This window comes from Garra rufa, chromosome 23 (genome assembly GCF_049309525.1).
Source record: "Garra rufa chromosome 23, GarRuf1.0, whole genome shotgun sequence".
NCBI lineage: Eukaryota > Metazoa > Chordata > Actinopteri > Cypriniformes > Cyprinidae > Garra > Garra rufa.
Genome location: NC_133383.1, coordinates 22,663,831 through 22,679,807, shown reverse-complemented (window position 1 = coordinate 22,679,807; position 15,977 = coordinate 22,663,831). Strand labels below are relative to the sequence as shown.

The 15,977-nt window shown below is 41.4% G+C and overlaps 1 protein-coding gene across 3 annotated transcripts in view; it reads left to right on the top strand.

Moving 5' to 3' along the window:
• The window catches only part of kdm6bb (lysine (K)-specific demethylase 6B, b), a 46,440-nt gene that overhangs the window by 8,574 nt on the left and 21,889 nt on the right, over window positions 1-15,977 (top strand). Inside the window, exon 1 of one of the 3 annotated variants that reach the window (XM_073829341.1) lies at window positions 10,603-10,745. The exons of the other annotated variants lie outside the window; for them this stretch is intronic. The gene's annotated coding sequence lies outside the window, so the exon portion shown is untranslated. Of the gene's footprint in view, window positions 1-10,602; window positions 10,746-15,977 lie in introns of those variants that run through there. 3 annotated transcript variants of the gene reach the window in all.

The window sequence follows — 15,977 nt, the reverse complement described above, 5'->3', positions numbered from 1 at the left end:
GCTGCCAAATAACTCTCAGATTAGGCTCCAGTATGATCTCAACAGCCTGAATACACACTTTGGATCTGGGACTTCTTTCAACTGATCTTCACTTGCTAACAACAGATTTCAAAATTCTGATTTCAGTCTGATCTCAAATTTATGATATCTTTTGTCTAAATGTCTTAATGATCTAACATCTCTGATTCAATCAGTCTGATATCAAGCTTCTGATCTCAGTCATCTGATTTAAACACTCTAATCTCACCAGTCTGATCTCAAACTTCTGATATCTTGTAACTGCAACAGTCTGATTTCAGAACTCTGATCTCAAATCTCTAATTTTACAAGTCTGATGTCAAATGTCTGATCTCTAACTTTTGATCTTGTCTAACCTTTTTTAACACTAATCTCAAATGTTTCATCTCAAACTTCTAATCTTGTCTAAATCCTATAGTTTGTTTTCAGACTTCTGATCTCAAACCTCTAAATTTAACATTCTGATATCAAACTTCTGATTTTAACACTAATATCAAGCGTCTGATCTCGAACTTCTGATCTTGTCTAACTACTATAGTTTATTTTCAAACATCTGATCTCAAACCTCTGTTCCCTTTTGAAAGCTACAGTCGATGCTGCGCTGCTAAGCGCATTGGGAACGTCTTTAGAAGTGACCAGCTGTGAATATTGTATGTAAAACGTCAATAAAATTGACTAAACGGCAGTATAGCCTCGGTTGGTGACGTCACAGGAGCGCACGCGCACGAGGCTATAAATAGATGAGCCACAGGTGCATCGTCAGGTCTTTTGTCTTCAGAGATCACTCTGTGTGTTGTGTGCGTCGGAAAACTCTCTCTCTTACTCATCCTTGATTTTGTTAGGAGTTAGTTTGACTAAGCAGAACGCAGAAACTTCACTCTTTTTCTCACTTTTCTCTCTTCTTATTTTAAGAGTTTAAAAAGAAGAAAAAGAGCATCATGAGTCAACAAGCAGGTAAGCGTTGTGTTCCTCCATGCTCGCGTCCCATGACCGAGATGGATACACACGATTATTGCTTTGTTTGTTTGGGGGAACAGCACGCGGTCATAGCGATAGAGAAGGACGGGTGTGAGCATTGCGACCTGTTAACTGTCAAGATGCTTCGCACTCGTCTTAATTATTTCCAGTCCGCACCTGCATTGCAATCGTGGGGCTCTCGCATGGATTTGCTTGACGAGCAAGAGACGGGTTCGTCCCTTTCGCTTGCTGCGTCACCAAATCCTGACATTCCTTCTCGTGATCTCGAAGCGCGCTTCGGTGCTTCTTCGGTTCACGGAGGGGATGGCATATCTCTTGGTTCATCAGATCGCGAGCCGCCAGCCTCTGAGCGTTCTTCTCGCGAAAGTAAATCTGTTGAGGAATTGCTAGAGGTGGTCACTCGCGCTGTGGACAGGTTGCAGCTTGACTGGCCAGATGAACAAGAGACCCCCAAATACAGTAAATTTGTTGGATTATATGGAGATGTCGGGTGAAAGGGACGCTCGCGAGCTATCTCTCGCCCGAATTTACATCGTCTATAAAGAAACTTACCCTGCCCACTAAACCATGTAGCACAACATCAGCTTAGTGGGTAAAGTTTATCAAGCTGCACGTCAGGCTGGTGCTGCGTTGCACACTATGGCAGTGTTACAGGCGTACCAGGCTGATTTATTGAAGGATTTGAGTGTGTCTCTCCGTGCAACCAAGCAAACGGCTCGCGCCAGCGGCCGTTCTTTGAGTGCTTGGATCAGCGCGGAGAGGCTGCTGTGGCTGAATCTGACAGGAATTAAAGAAAGAAAACTGTTTTTTCCTGTTAGATTCCCCCGTTTCTCCCTCCGGTTTATTTGAAAACCTGGTTAATACCATTGTTGACATATATAAGGAGGTAAAGAAACAAGATGAAGTATTTGTGCAATTCTTCCTCGCCGCACTCAAGGGGAGGGGCCGTCTAACACAGTCCCGCCCCGGTCCTTCAACATCTAGGGAGGTTAAAAAGCAGAGCGTGGCTTAGCGTGCTTCCCCTCGTAGAGACTGGGAACAGGCTCGCTGCGCTCAGCAACCTCCCAAGCAAGACCTCAGGACTATTATTAACAAAAATAGAAAGTCCTGATGGTCTCGTATCTACGGTGAGGGTAGTTCCCCGTGGGATGTGGCGTGTTCAACATCTTCGCCACTTCCCGATACCCTCATAAAACCTCTCCATCCCCGCCACTTCTCGTGCCTCGGGGGGCAGCGGTTTCCAGCGAAATGTTAGATGTTCTGTCGTTTCCAGCTGTCATTTTGGACGTTGAACATCTAACATGCCCTCAAAAGGAAGTATTAAAATTAAAACTAAATTAATACCACTCTCAGAGTCTGGCAGCGTGTAAAGCTTCTGCCAGGCATCTCTTTGTGGGGTTTAAGCACAGTACAGATAGGATATAAAATCCAATTTATCAGTCATCTTCTGCGTTTCAACGGCGTGGTTTACACTTCCGTGAAACCGGAACTGATGCACGTACTGTCACAACAGCTACAAAATCTTCTGAGCAAAGAGGCCATAGAGCATGTTCCTCTTTCAGTAAGAGAGTAGGGCTATTAAAGCAGATACTTCCTGGTTCCCAAAAAGAATGGGGGGCTGCGTCCAATCTTAGATCTTCGAGGCTTAAACCATTCAGTTAAAGCGCTCAAGTTCAAGATGTAAACTGTCAAGACGGTCGTGACGCAGATTCAACATCGATCGGTTCGTCACGATCGATCTGAAGGACGCATATTTTCGCTTAGAAATATTGCCACTATAAAGGAAATACCTGAGGTTCGCTTTCGGGGGCGAAGCATACCAATTTCGGGTTCTTCCATTCGGCCTAGCCTTGTCACCCGCACATACACAAAATGCATGGATGCAGCACAGGGCTCCATTACGACTCCAGGGCATTCGCTTTTTGGATTACATAAACAATTGGTCAATTCTGAGCACAATCGCGAGAGGTGGAGATCCTTCACGATACATCGTGTTAGCTCAGCTGGTTTCTCTAGGGTTGAGACTCAACACTAAGAAAAGTCTTCTTTCTCCTGCCTTGAGAATGACTTATTTCGGAATCGTTTGGGATTCGATCACGATGCGGGCGCAGCAGTCTCCCGCTCGAATCGAGACCATTCGGCAGACCATGACCAAAGGCAGGCCAGGCCAAGAATGCACTGTTCGTCAGTGCCAACAATGTTAGGTTTCATGGCATCAGCATCCACGGTGATTCCTTTGGGGCTGTTGCACATGAGACAGTTTCAGTTGCGGTTAAAAGCCGGAGGATTTTATCCAAGAGCCAATCCTTTAAGGCAAATAAAAGTGGCGCGCCGCAATGGCTTCGTACACTATCTCCGTGGTTCAGACCCCGGTTCCTCACCTTGGGTCCCACTCTAGAGGCTCCATGTCGTCGCAAACTGCTAACGACGGATGTCTCCCTGATGGGCTGGGTAGCGGCCTTAAATGGTCGTCCAGTTTAAGGGGCATGGGAGGGCCGTCAGCTCGTTTGGCACATCAGCTGCCTCGAGTTGATGGCTATATTTCTGGCTCTGAAATATTTTCTCCTTCAATTAAGGGGCTGTTATGTCCTAGTGCGGGTGGACAACACAGCGACAGTCTCTTACATAATCACCAGGGAGGTCTATGTTCTCGCAACCTGAACAGGATAGCGAGACAGACTTTTCTCTGGGCCCAAGGAAAGTTCCTGTCACTCAAGGCAGTTTACATTCCAGGGCACTTGAATGTGGGAGCAGACTTGCTGTCCAGACAGACATTACCGACGGGCGAGTGGAAACTCCACCCGGAAGTAGTGAATCTGATATGGACCAGATGTTATCAAGCGGAAGTGGACCTCTTCGCCTCCGAACAGACAGCGCAATGTCCCCTTCTCTCTGAGTCACCCAGCTCCGTTGGGTCTGGATGCGATGGCGCACTCATGGCCCAATATGCGCCTGTATGCGTTTCCTCCAGTCTCTCTGCTCCCGGGGGTTCTAGCCAGAGTTCGCCAGCAAGGTTCTTGCCTCTTATTGATAGCGCCGCGTTGGCCGAACAGAGTATGGTTCTCGGAGATAATATCTCTCCTCGACGGCCCGCCTTGGGCGATTCCGGAGAGGAGGGACCTTCTATCGCAGGCGGGGGGAACGATATTCCATCCCAGGCCCAACCTGTGGAATCTTCACGTTTGGCCCCTGAGGGGAACCAACTGAGGGACACGGGGCTTTCACCTGCCGTTATTGAGACCATCCTAAGTGCTAGGGCTCCCTCCACTAGGAGGATTTATGCCGTTAAATGGGGTATTTTTGAAAGGTGGTGTGCTGCACACAATGTAGATCCAGTTAACTGCCAGATTGCTTCAGTGTTGGACTTCATGCAAGAGAAATTATCATCAGGCACTTGCCCCGCTACTCTTAGGGTATATGTGGCCGCTCTTTCGGCTTGCCACACCCTGATTGATGGGGAACCGCTTGGGAGGCACCCTCTGCTCTCCCGCTTCCTTCGTGGGGCCAGGAGACTGAGGCCTCCAGTCAAAACCAAGATCCCTTCTTGGGACTTAGCAATAGTCCTTGAGGGTCTGGTTGAAACCCCGTTTGAACCTTTAGAATCAGCGTCTGACAAACTTCTGACTTTTAAAATGGTTTTTCTAATGGCAATAACTTCCTTAAAAAGAATTGGGGACATGCAGGCTCTGTCCATCGCGCCATCCTGCTTAGACTTTGCCCCAGGAATGGTCAAAGTGATTTTGCATCCTCATCCTGATTATCTGCCCAAGGTGCCATTCTCGGCTGTACATCCGGTCATTTTAGAAGCCTTCTGTCCTCCACCGTTCACAACGCCGGAGCAGGAGAATTCTCATAGACTGTGTCCAGTCCGTGCTCTTCAGGCTTACATCCACCGCACTAGCCAGTGGCGTAAGTCGGAGCAACTCTTCGTCTGTTATGGCCCCCATAACAGAGGAGCAGCTGCCACCAAGCAGACCATCTCTCATTGGGTCAGGGATGCTATAGCTCTTGCCTATGAGGCGCGCGGTCAAGCTTCGCCTATAGGCCTTAGGGCTCACTCCACCAGGGGGGTCGCCTCGTCCAATGCGTTGGCAAGGGGTGCTCCCCTACAACAAGTTTGTGATGCGGCAGGCTGGTCCTCTCCGCACACATTCATAAGATTTTATAGCTTGGATGTTCATGCCACTCCGGGCTCTCATGTCCTTGAGTCGACATTACAAGCTAATGTCTAGGCCTTCTTGCGTTCTTGTGAAACACACCTGCACAACCGTAGGAGTCCAGACATATTCAAGCACGGCGGCGTGGGTATTCTCGTTCCCAATGCGCTTAGCAGCGCAGCATCGACTGTAGCTTTCAAAAGGGAACAATCTCAGGTTACTTGACTGTAACCTTGTTCCCTGAGAAAGCGGAACGAGATGCTGCGCTACTTTGCCGTGCTTAAGATGTCCCAGGACTGCTCTTCAGACAAAATATCCTGACGATGCACCTGTGGCTCATCTATTTATAGCCTCGTGCGCGTGCGCTCCTGTGACGTCACCAACCGAGGCTATACTGCCGTTTAGTCAATTTTATTGACGTTTTACATACAATATTCACAGCTGGTCACTTCTAAAGACGTTCCCAATGCGCTTAGCAGCGCAGCATCTCGTTCCGCTTTCTCAGGGAACAAGGTTACAGTCAAGTAACCTGAGATTGATTTTAACAATCTGATGTCAAACGTCTGATCTCAAACCTGATTTTAACAATCTGATATCAAACATCTGATCTCAAAACTCTGATTTTAACAGTCTGATATCAAACGACTGATCTCAAACTTTTGATTTTAACACAAATATCAAGCGTCTGATCTCGAACTTCTGATCTTATCTAACTACTATAGTTTATTTTCAGACATCTGAACTCAAACTTCTAATTTTAACAATCTGATATCAAACCACGTCTGATCTCAAATCTCTGATTTTAACAATTTGATATCAAACATCTGATCTCAAACCTCTGATTTTAACACTAATATCAAGCGTCTGATCTCAAACTTCTGATTTTAACACTAATATCAAGCGTCTGATCTCGAACTTCTGATCTTGTCTAACTACTATAGTTTATTTTCAAACATCTGATCTCAAACCTCTGATTTTAACAATCTGATATCAAACGTCTGATTTTAACAGTCTGATATCAAACGTCTGATCTCAAACTTCTGATTTTAACACTAATATCAAGCGTCTGATCTCGAACTTCTGATCTTGTCTAACTACTATAGTTTATTTTCAAACATCTGATCTCAAACCTCTGATTTTAACAATCTGATATCAAACGTCTGATCTCAAACCTGATTTTAACAATCTGATATCAAACGTCTGATCTCAAAACTCTGATTTTAACAGTCTGATATCAAACGTCTGATCTCAAACTTTTGATTTTAACACAAATATCAAGCGTCTGATCTCGAACTTCTGATCTTATCTAACTACTATAATTTATTTTCAAACATCTGATCTCAAATGTCTGATTTTAACAATCTGATATCAAACGTCTGATCTCAAACCTCTGATTTTAACAGTCTGATATTAAACGTCTGATCTCAAACTGCTGATTTTAACACTAATATCAAGCGTCTGATCTCGAACTTCTGATCTTGTCTAACTACTATAATTTGTTTTCAGACGTCTGATCTCAAACCTCTGATTTTACCAATCTGATATCAAATGTCTGATCTCAAACCTCTGATTTCAACACTAATCTCAAATGTCTGATCTCAAACTTTTGATCTTGTCTAACTATTGTAGTTTGTTTTCAGACTTCTAATCTCAAACCTCTGATTTTAACAGTCTGATATCTAATGTCTGATATCAGACTTCTGATTGAAACATTCTAATCTCACCAGTCTGATCTCAAACTTCTAATATCTTCTAACTGCAACAGAACACTGATCTCAAACCTCTAATTTTAAGTCTGATGTCAAATGCCTGATCTCAAACGTCTGATTTGAACACTAATCTCAAGCATGTGATCTCAAACCTCTGATTTTAACAATTTGATATGAAACATCTGATCTTAAACTTCTGATTTTAACACTAATCTCAAGTGTCTGATCTCAAACTTCTGATCTTGTCTACTTTGGATTGTTTTCTGATCTCAAACCTCTGATTTAAACAGTCTGATATAAAACAACTGATCATAAACTTGTGATTTTAACTCTAATATCAAACGTTTGATCTTGAACTTTTGATCTCGTCTAACTTCTATAGTTTGTTTTTAGATTTCTGATCTCAAACCTCTGATTTTAACAGTCTGTTATCAAACGTCTAATCCCAAACTTCTGATTTTAACACTAATATCAAACGTCTGATCCCAAACTTCTGATCTTTTCTAACTGCTGTAGTTTGTTTTCAGACTTCTAATTCCAAACCTCTGCTTTTAACAGTCTGATCTCAAATTTATGATTTTAACAATAACCTCAATCTTAATCTGATTTTGTCTAACTGCTGTAGTTTTTTTAGCTGCCTGGTCTCAAACCTCTGATTTGAACAAACTGATACCAAATGTCCGATCTCAAAGTTCTGATTTACACATTGTCTGATCAGTCTGAACACAGTCGGATCTCAACATTGTTAAACTTAATGTTAACATTATAACATGACCTCAGACAGGGCAAAATCCAAGTCCAATTGTAACTAATTATTCTGACATTTTCAAGGAAAAAAAGGTAAGTTACAAGAACTTGGCTAGAAACGTACTTACTCCTGCAAATTACTCAACTGCAGAAACCAATGCTTGGCAGCCCACTGCAAGTGTACAGTTCCTAAACATGTTTTTATACTTGTACTAAAGGAGTTACCCTCAAATGTCTGTGCCATTAAACTGGATTTTATTTAGCTAGCTTGACACTACAGCAAATTATAAACTTACTTGCTCAGCAAGATTCTTTTAAAACGGCTTAGCCATATGGCCTAAAATGAGAAGACTGACTGTAGAGGTGTCTTGTAGCAATGATGTGAATTCTGTTCTGAAACATTTTGGAATGCAACAAAGTTTAAAAGGATAGTTCACCCAAAAATTAAAATTCTGTCATTAATTACTCACCCTCATGTCGTTCCAAACTCATAAGACCTTTGTTCATCTTCGGATAACAAATTAATATATTTTTGATGAAATCTGAGAGCTTTCTGACTCTGCATAGACATCAATGCAACTTCCATGTTTAAGGCCCAGAAAGGTAGTAAGGATATTGTTAAAATAGTACATGTGACGTCAGTGGCTCAACCATTATGTGCTACGAGAAAACTACTTTGTGTGCACAGAAAACAAAAATAATGACTTCAACAATTGCTTCTTTTCTGTGTCTTACAGGTTTAACCCTTAAATGCATGCATGTTTCGCCAATCATTTCACCGACCCCGACCTATATCCAGCATGAATGGAACTTCTGCAATAGCAAAAAACTCTCTTGATATTTGAGGAACAAAAAAAATAGGGCATATTTCATTACCTTTTGAAACTTAAAGGAACACTCCACTTTTTTTGGAAATAGGCTCATTCTCCAACCCGCCGTTGGTTTTACCGTTTTAAAATCCATTCAGCCGTTCTCCTGTTCTGGCGATATCACTTTTAGCATAGCTTAGCATAGATCATTGAATCCTATTAGACCAATAGCATTGCGTTCAAAAATGACCAACGAGTTTCGATAATTGTCCTATTTAAAACTTGACTCTTCTGTAGTTATATTGTGTACTAATGCCGGCGGAAAATGTAAAGATGCGACTTTCTAGGCCGATAAGATTAGGAACTACATTCCCATTCCGGCATAATAGTCAAGGAAGTTTGCTGCCGTAATATGGACGCAGCAGGCGCAGTAATATCACACAACGCCTGAAATTAGTTCCCAGCAAGTTAACGTTCAATGTGACCGGCATGATATTACTGCGCCTGCTTCGGCCATGTTACGGCAGCAAACTTCCTTAACTATTACGCTGGAATGGAAGTATAGTTCCTAATCTTATCGGCCTCAAATATTGAAACTCGTTGGTCATTTTTGAACGCGATGCTGTTGGTCTAATAGGATTCAATGATCTATGCTAAAAGTGATATCGCCAGAACAGGAAAACGGCTGAATGGATTTCAAAACGGTAAAACTCAACTTATTAACTCGGGGGGGGGGTTGGAGAATGAGCCTATTTCCAAAAAAAGTGGAGTGTTCCTTTAAAAGGGTTCAATTGAGCAGATGATTTTACGATCCCCGCCATCCACAGCGCACTTCCACAGTACATTCAGCATCTGGCTAATATTCGCGATCTCAGCCATATTCTCAACTATCATTTTCAATGACTTCAAAATCAATATTTTGATTGCTGGCAGCTTATTTACCACATCCACCATCAAATAACAGTGACATTTATATTTTATTGCGTACAGTAAAGACATTCAAACCAGTTACATTTTTTGCTGATGATATTCTTTTGTTTTATGCCTGCAATGATTATGAGTGAAACATCACGTTATTGTCTAATAAACAGTGCCACCTAGAAGAATAAAGGTGAATTGCACGTATTAAGTCATCAGATATTTACATATTTGTGCGCACAAGAAATATACTTACACTATTACACATCTCGGGTCTCTAGCGACCCTATACACTTTTTACAAAGAAATAATCAGAAAACCGATATTTTTTAATATTTTTTTCTTGTTATATTGTTTATAATAAATAGATTGAGGAATACTAATTGAGGAAAACTTGAAAAAGGGTAGAAGGGTAGTGAATTACGCTCCGGGTCGCTAAAGACCCGAAGTATGCATTTAAGGGTTAAAATTACATGAGGATGAGTAACTGATAGAATTTTCATTTTTGGCTGAACTATCTCTTTAAGATGCCTTGCATAGAGTAGGTTTTTGCACAAAAAATGCAAGATTACTTTTCTTTACATTGCTCAATAAAAGTAATAATCTTTTGTTACCACTTAGTCAACTGTAATTTCTTCCAGGTGGACAAAATTTACTCTGGAAGGTTTGCATGTGGTTCATTAAGGAGAGGAAAAGTCATCTAAACAACATGCACACCCTCACATTTTAAGTCACTGAACAAATAACAAAATAAATCAGACAATGCGATCAAGACAAATAAATCTACATAAGCAGCCATGCAAATTTCTCAATTGCACATGATCTCCCTCAGGAACTCTCGTGCACTCCACGTTTGCATGTGTTTTTCTTCTCAGGTGAGATCGTTGTTTTTGCACATTTAGAACATCTTCTGTAGCACTGAGCTGATGTGCAGTGAGCAGAGTTTATGATTGGTTGCCTTGGAAACACATACTGTACTCTTTAGGTGTGAAGAGAGAGAGAGAGAGAGAGAGAGAGAGAGAGAAAATGAGGATGGAGTGAAGCAGAGGGAGGTTATGGAGGGTGGGGGAGGGGCTGTACAGGGAAAAGCAAAAAAAGGAAAAGAAATGAAAGCAGACTGGCTGGTAGAAGGGGGTTGGGCTATGTTCTCTCAACACCACTCTCTCTGCCTCTTTCACTGTCTCTCCCTCTATTTCTCTCTCTCTCTTTCTGCTTTCTCGTACCATTCCTTCCCTTTCTTTGTCTGCTGAAGGAGAAGGCAGGAGAGGAGGGTGCAAATGTGAGAGAACGCGAGAGAGTGTTTTGAGAGAGAGAGAGGGGGGTAAGAAAGGACAAGGCAGAATGGACTAGGCACACTCGGCTTTTTAACAATAGAAGCTCACTTCCTGTCTGTCAGTGGCGTTTCGTGAGTAAGTCCTCTCACTCTTTTTGTGCGAGCGCGAGTGTGTGTGTGTGTGTGTGTGTGTGTGTGTGTGTGTGTGTGTGTGTGTGTGTGTGCGTGTGCATGAGACAGAGCGCGTGCACGTTTTGTGCAGCTGTTTGATAAGCTGTCATCCGGTACTTTTAAAGGTAAAGGTGAAACATTTTAAAGGTACATTGCGCTCAAGCAGTGGGCAAACAGGAAGCAGTGCCCTTCTTTTCCTCTCTGACCTGCAAGGTAAGAACGCTTGTGCATCTCAGGAGAGAAACGCTCATTTCTCCTCCCATTGCCACTTAAATACCGGCCCCTCCGGCTCACTTTTTCTGTCTTTGTGCTCCATGTGCTTTCTTTTCCTATTCTTTGTGCAGTAAATGTGAATGTTTTGCAATAAATCCTGTGCAGGTCTCTACAACTCAAAGTGATATGTAAAGTTAGCTGCAGAGGAGATCCTTCTGTACATAATGCACTTGTGTGTGTGTATATGTGTGTGTAATATAATAGCAAGCCGGTCTCTACTGAATACTTTTGTACAGGAAGTATGGTTATTATAGATGGCGATCTTGATCTCTGCCATTACAGCTCAGCACAGATCTAATAAAAGACACCGCCTCGGTGTGTGTGTGTCTGCAGTGAACTTTCTCAGACAACCTCCCCAAGAGCACTATCACCCATAACTCTCTCTGCACGAGAGAGATTTCCTCGGTGTGTTATCTGCCATGGAACACCCACATGCACGCATTACGTTACCCTCTTGCGGGGCCCCATGGTCACCTGTCGTCCCTGTTGGCCCAATTCATTAGCAGCACCTGCAAATGAAGATAGAATGATAAGAGATGACAAACGGGAGTAGTGGCATAACCCCAACTGTTGTAAACATATTTTGAATAGTTGAATAATGAGTAATGTAAATATCTGCTTAACTTTAAAATCTCCTGCAAACTTTAAGTGTGTTACAGAGAGATTTGCATTTAAAGTGATGGCGCACCCAAAATAGCTTTTTCAGTTCTTTGTGGAAAACAAAACAGTTCTTTTACATGTATTGAAAGCTTACAGTATTTTGACAATGGGGTTCAGAAAGTGGCAAAAAGGGTACCTTTAAAGGGATAGTTCAACCAAAAATGTAAGTTCTGTCATTAATTATTCACCGTCTTGTCATTACAAACCTGTAAGACTTTCGTTCATTTTTGGAACACAAATTAAGATATTTTTGATGAAATCCAAGAGCTTTCTGAACCTCCATAGACAAAAATGACACATTCAAGACCCAGAAAGGTAGTAACGACATCATTAAAATAGTCCATTTGACATCAGTGGTTCAACCTTAATTTTGGAGAATAGTTTTTGTGCTCAAAAAACAAAACAAAAATAAAGACTTTCGTGTCGGTCTTCGACGCGCATTCACGAACGCAGTTGCATTGCTGTTTATGCAGGGTCAGAAAGCTCTCAGATTTCATCAAAAATATCTTAATTTGTGATAAACAAAGGTCTTATGGGTTTAGAACAACATGGGGGTAATCAATTATAGAATTTACATTTTTGGGTGAACTATCCCTTTAAGTGGTACATATGACGTAGCATGATTTCTAAAGCCATAAGTGACTGCAATGATGAATCTTTATTGAAAATATGTGACCTTGGACCACAAAACCAGTCATAAGGGTCTTTTTTTTTTTTAAAAATCGAGTATAAATCATCTCTTATTCAAAGCTGGATAAATAAGCTTTCCATTGATTTATGGTTTGTTAGGATGGGACAATATTTGGCCGAGATACAGCTTTTTGAAAATCTAGAATATTATTGAAATATAATATTGAAAAAATAGTCTTTAAAGTTGTCCAAATGAAGTTCTTAGCAATGCATATTACTATTCAAAAATTAAGTTTTGATATATTTACGGAAGGAAACTTACAAGATATCTTCATGGAACATGATCTTTACTTAATATGCTAATTTTTGGCATAAAAGAAAAATAGAAAATTTTGACTCATATAATGTATTTTTAGCTATTGCTATAAATAGTTTTGTGATCCAAGTTCACATATCACTCTCCATCTCTCAAATCTCATTTGCACTTCCTCTCACCAAATCACAGAAGACTACTATGTGGCTTCAGGATATTTGTAATATTGTGCAAATGCCGTATGGAACACTTCATGATCTCCCTTGAATCTCATTTGCACTTGTGCATATTTAAACTTAATGCATTTCATCGCAACCAAGTTTCATTTTGGGGTCCACTGTTCCTTTAACAGCCAGGAGAAGAGAGTGTGCGTGTGCATTTGTGTGAACATGTTTGAAAAGAAGACTTCTATGAGAGTTAGAATGTCTTTATGTTCTCACAGGCTTACCTTACATCAAAAGTATTTTCAATCAATTTAGTTTGTCCCTAGCTGCCCTCTGTTTAATGACCTAAATCCACCACCAAATGCGTCCGGCCTGTTACAGCCCTCATTCTTGATCTGATATAAATCTCATGTGCAAGAGTGAGTCTCTGTCTCTGTTTATTTAGAGTAATATGAGACATGTGTGCATGTCAATATATGCCTCTCAGATTGGATATTAACCCATAGACTATGACCCTAACAGCTGCATGTCAAGTTTTTAACAACTTCTAAGCAGCAATGGCACCACTACCTAAGCGTGAAAGCTGGAAGTGAGAACAAGACATACAGACCGAAATCCTGTGAGAATTACTCTCGCAGAAAATGCGGCTGATCATACAACAGCGTAGTAGAGAATCACGTTCATGCGGTTATACAGAGGGTCCCACATCAGCGAACATCATCAGTTTTACAAGACCGTTTTCTCCACAACAAAGTCCTGCTTGACATGAAATACGCAAAAGTAAGACGTCTTACTAAGTTGAGTTTTGAAACTGGATGTCGTTCTGCGTCTGAAACTGAAACTGTTTAAATAAACCTCAAATTCTCATACATGATGTGCCGTTTTAGATGTTGTCTATGTTTGTGTCTGTAACACCATCTGCATTTTGCTTTCGATAAAGAGACACACGACATATCTAATTTAGTTATTTAAACAGGAAACCCCGCACAGGTCGGCCTAGCGGCTTTTGTTTACGTCTGCAGGGTGCGTGGGTTTTTTTCGCTGAATATTGAGTCTGAATTTCTCTCATATATCAGTAAGTAACACAATCTTGCTACTCCCGACAGCAGTGGCGCCCCTATCTTTCCCTTCCCACTCTTCCTCTCTCTTTCCGGCTGTTTGATTCCTGCTGTGGTTCCCCTCTGCTCTCATGAGATATCTGTTTCAGATGGACAGTCACCGTAGACTCTTTGTTTTCGACTGGATTCCTGGTCTTTCTTTTGAGTTTTGTAAGGAGTTTGAGTCAATGTAATCAATGTGGATTCTAGACTGTGTGGCTTTCTATAGAGTATCAAACTCTGTTTGTGGGGTTTTAAATCATTCAATTTTCTAGAACTTTAAAAGACAAAACTGAAAATCTGACTTTTTCCATGTTTAAGTGTTATAATCGGGTCGCTGGTGCATCTACCAACCCAGAAAACGTGAAAAAGAACAACCCAGTAACTTTGTTTTGGTAACCCTTTGTCTGCAAGCATGTGAAAAAACAAGCCGCTCAGATTACGCTCCCCCTGCAATGTAGAAAAGGGTTCTTATTATGATATTACGACCCTTAATCTGCACGTTTCCACCTATGGCGCTGCCATTTTGTTGTCGCAAGCGACACCGGTGTACCAGTTCTAACGCCATGACAAATGTTCAAGCAAAGCAAGCTAACTATTCTGTCGATGGCTTTCGATTGAGTTTTTGTAACTCAAGTGTGCTTTTAACCTAAACGTATGTGTTTTTGACCGTTTAAGCGCAATAAGACTTGAAAGAGAATTAGTTTAGTACTAACATGCCATGTGACAGCCACTTTCTGCTTGCGTGCTTCAGATGTGTGCACTCAGAAAAGCCTATATCAGAGGTTTAAACTAATATGGTTTAAAACGAAGGTATTTAGCACAATAGACATGATAATCAAAACTAAACAGATGTTTTCAGCAGAGTATCTGAGGTATGAACTGTAAAGGCTCTATTCTGGAAAAGGGGTGGGAAGCAGCAGCTTATTTGCATTTAAGGAGACAGTGAATACAGCATGTTTCTGCTTCCACTCAAAATAGGTATTTTCAAAATGATATAATAAATGATCTGTGGGGTATTTTGAGCTGAAAAATGGGCATAATAGATCCCTTCAAACTGTTAAAGAGGAAAATGTAATATCTCTACAAGTTTAGTATCTGTCACAAAGTAATGCAGGCTCTTATTAAGAAACAGGGAAGCGCTAACTAAATTACACATCACAGCATACCTGATGTTACTCATTTTATATGCAGAAAGTCCGTTTTCATGGAGTCTTAAAGGCACAGCAGCAAAAAATGGCCTATTTAATTCAGACAGTGAGCAGAATATTGACTAAATACATACAAATACTAAAATTATGAGTGTTTTTGGTGCAAAAACAACCTGATTAACATTATAAGTATGCCTCAGAGAAAACATGATATGACCTCTGCAGAACTATGATACAAAAGCAGAATTACTGCAGTTCCGAAATGGATTTGATTAAATTAAGAAGAGCAAGATATGGGAGAGAAAGAAATTTAAAACGAACAGTGCTGGACAGCCTAAGGCCCATTATTTTCTAATGTAATTCCTCCTTAATCTACAGTAAGTGCATGTGTGTGAAACTGGAGAGACTCATAAAAGCTTATAGTAAGCGGAAGATGTGTAAGTGAAAGCTCTTCGGGTGATTCTCCAACTGTCTGTCTGTCTGCATCGCACCTCATTTGAATGTAATGCAAAGAAGCCGTACTCATCCATGAGATGCGAGACTCTGCTTATGCATCCCAATCAGGCCTGATATCAACCACAATCACAACTGCACCACTTGAAAAAATTCATGTAGGGATGAAGTTTCAGACATGTTTATCAAAGTGAGATATATTTCAGCAGTCTGTGTAAGTGAGGTCACGACCGCAAGTGCACAACAGCGTCACGCTTTTACAGGAAGTTAGAACCACTTCCTTTTCAACGGAACAGTTCGCTGGGTTTCTATGGCTACCTAGATTAGCAGCATGTCATGAAGACGTTGGCATGCACAACCCACTCGTGCACGTCAGACTTGCATCATTGTGTTTTGTAAGCTTGCTGGAGTACGCTGTGAGAGTCTGGTTTGGACTGAACAGGTGTGATATACCTG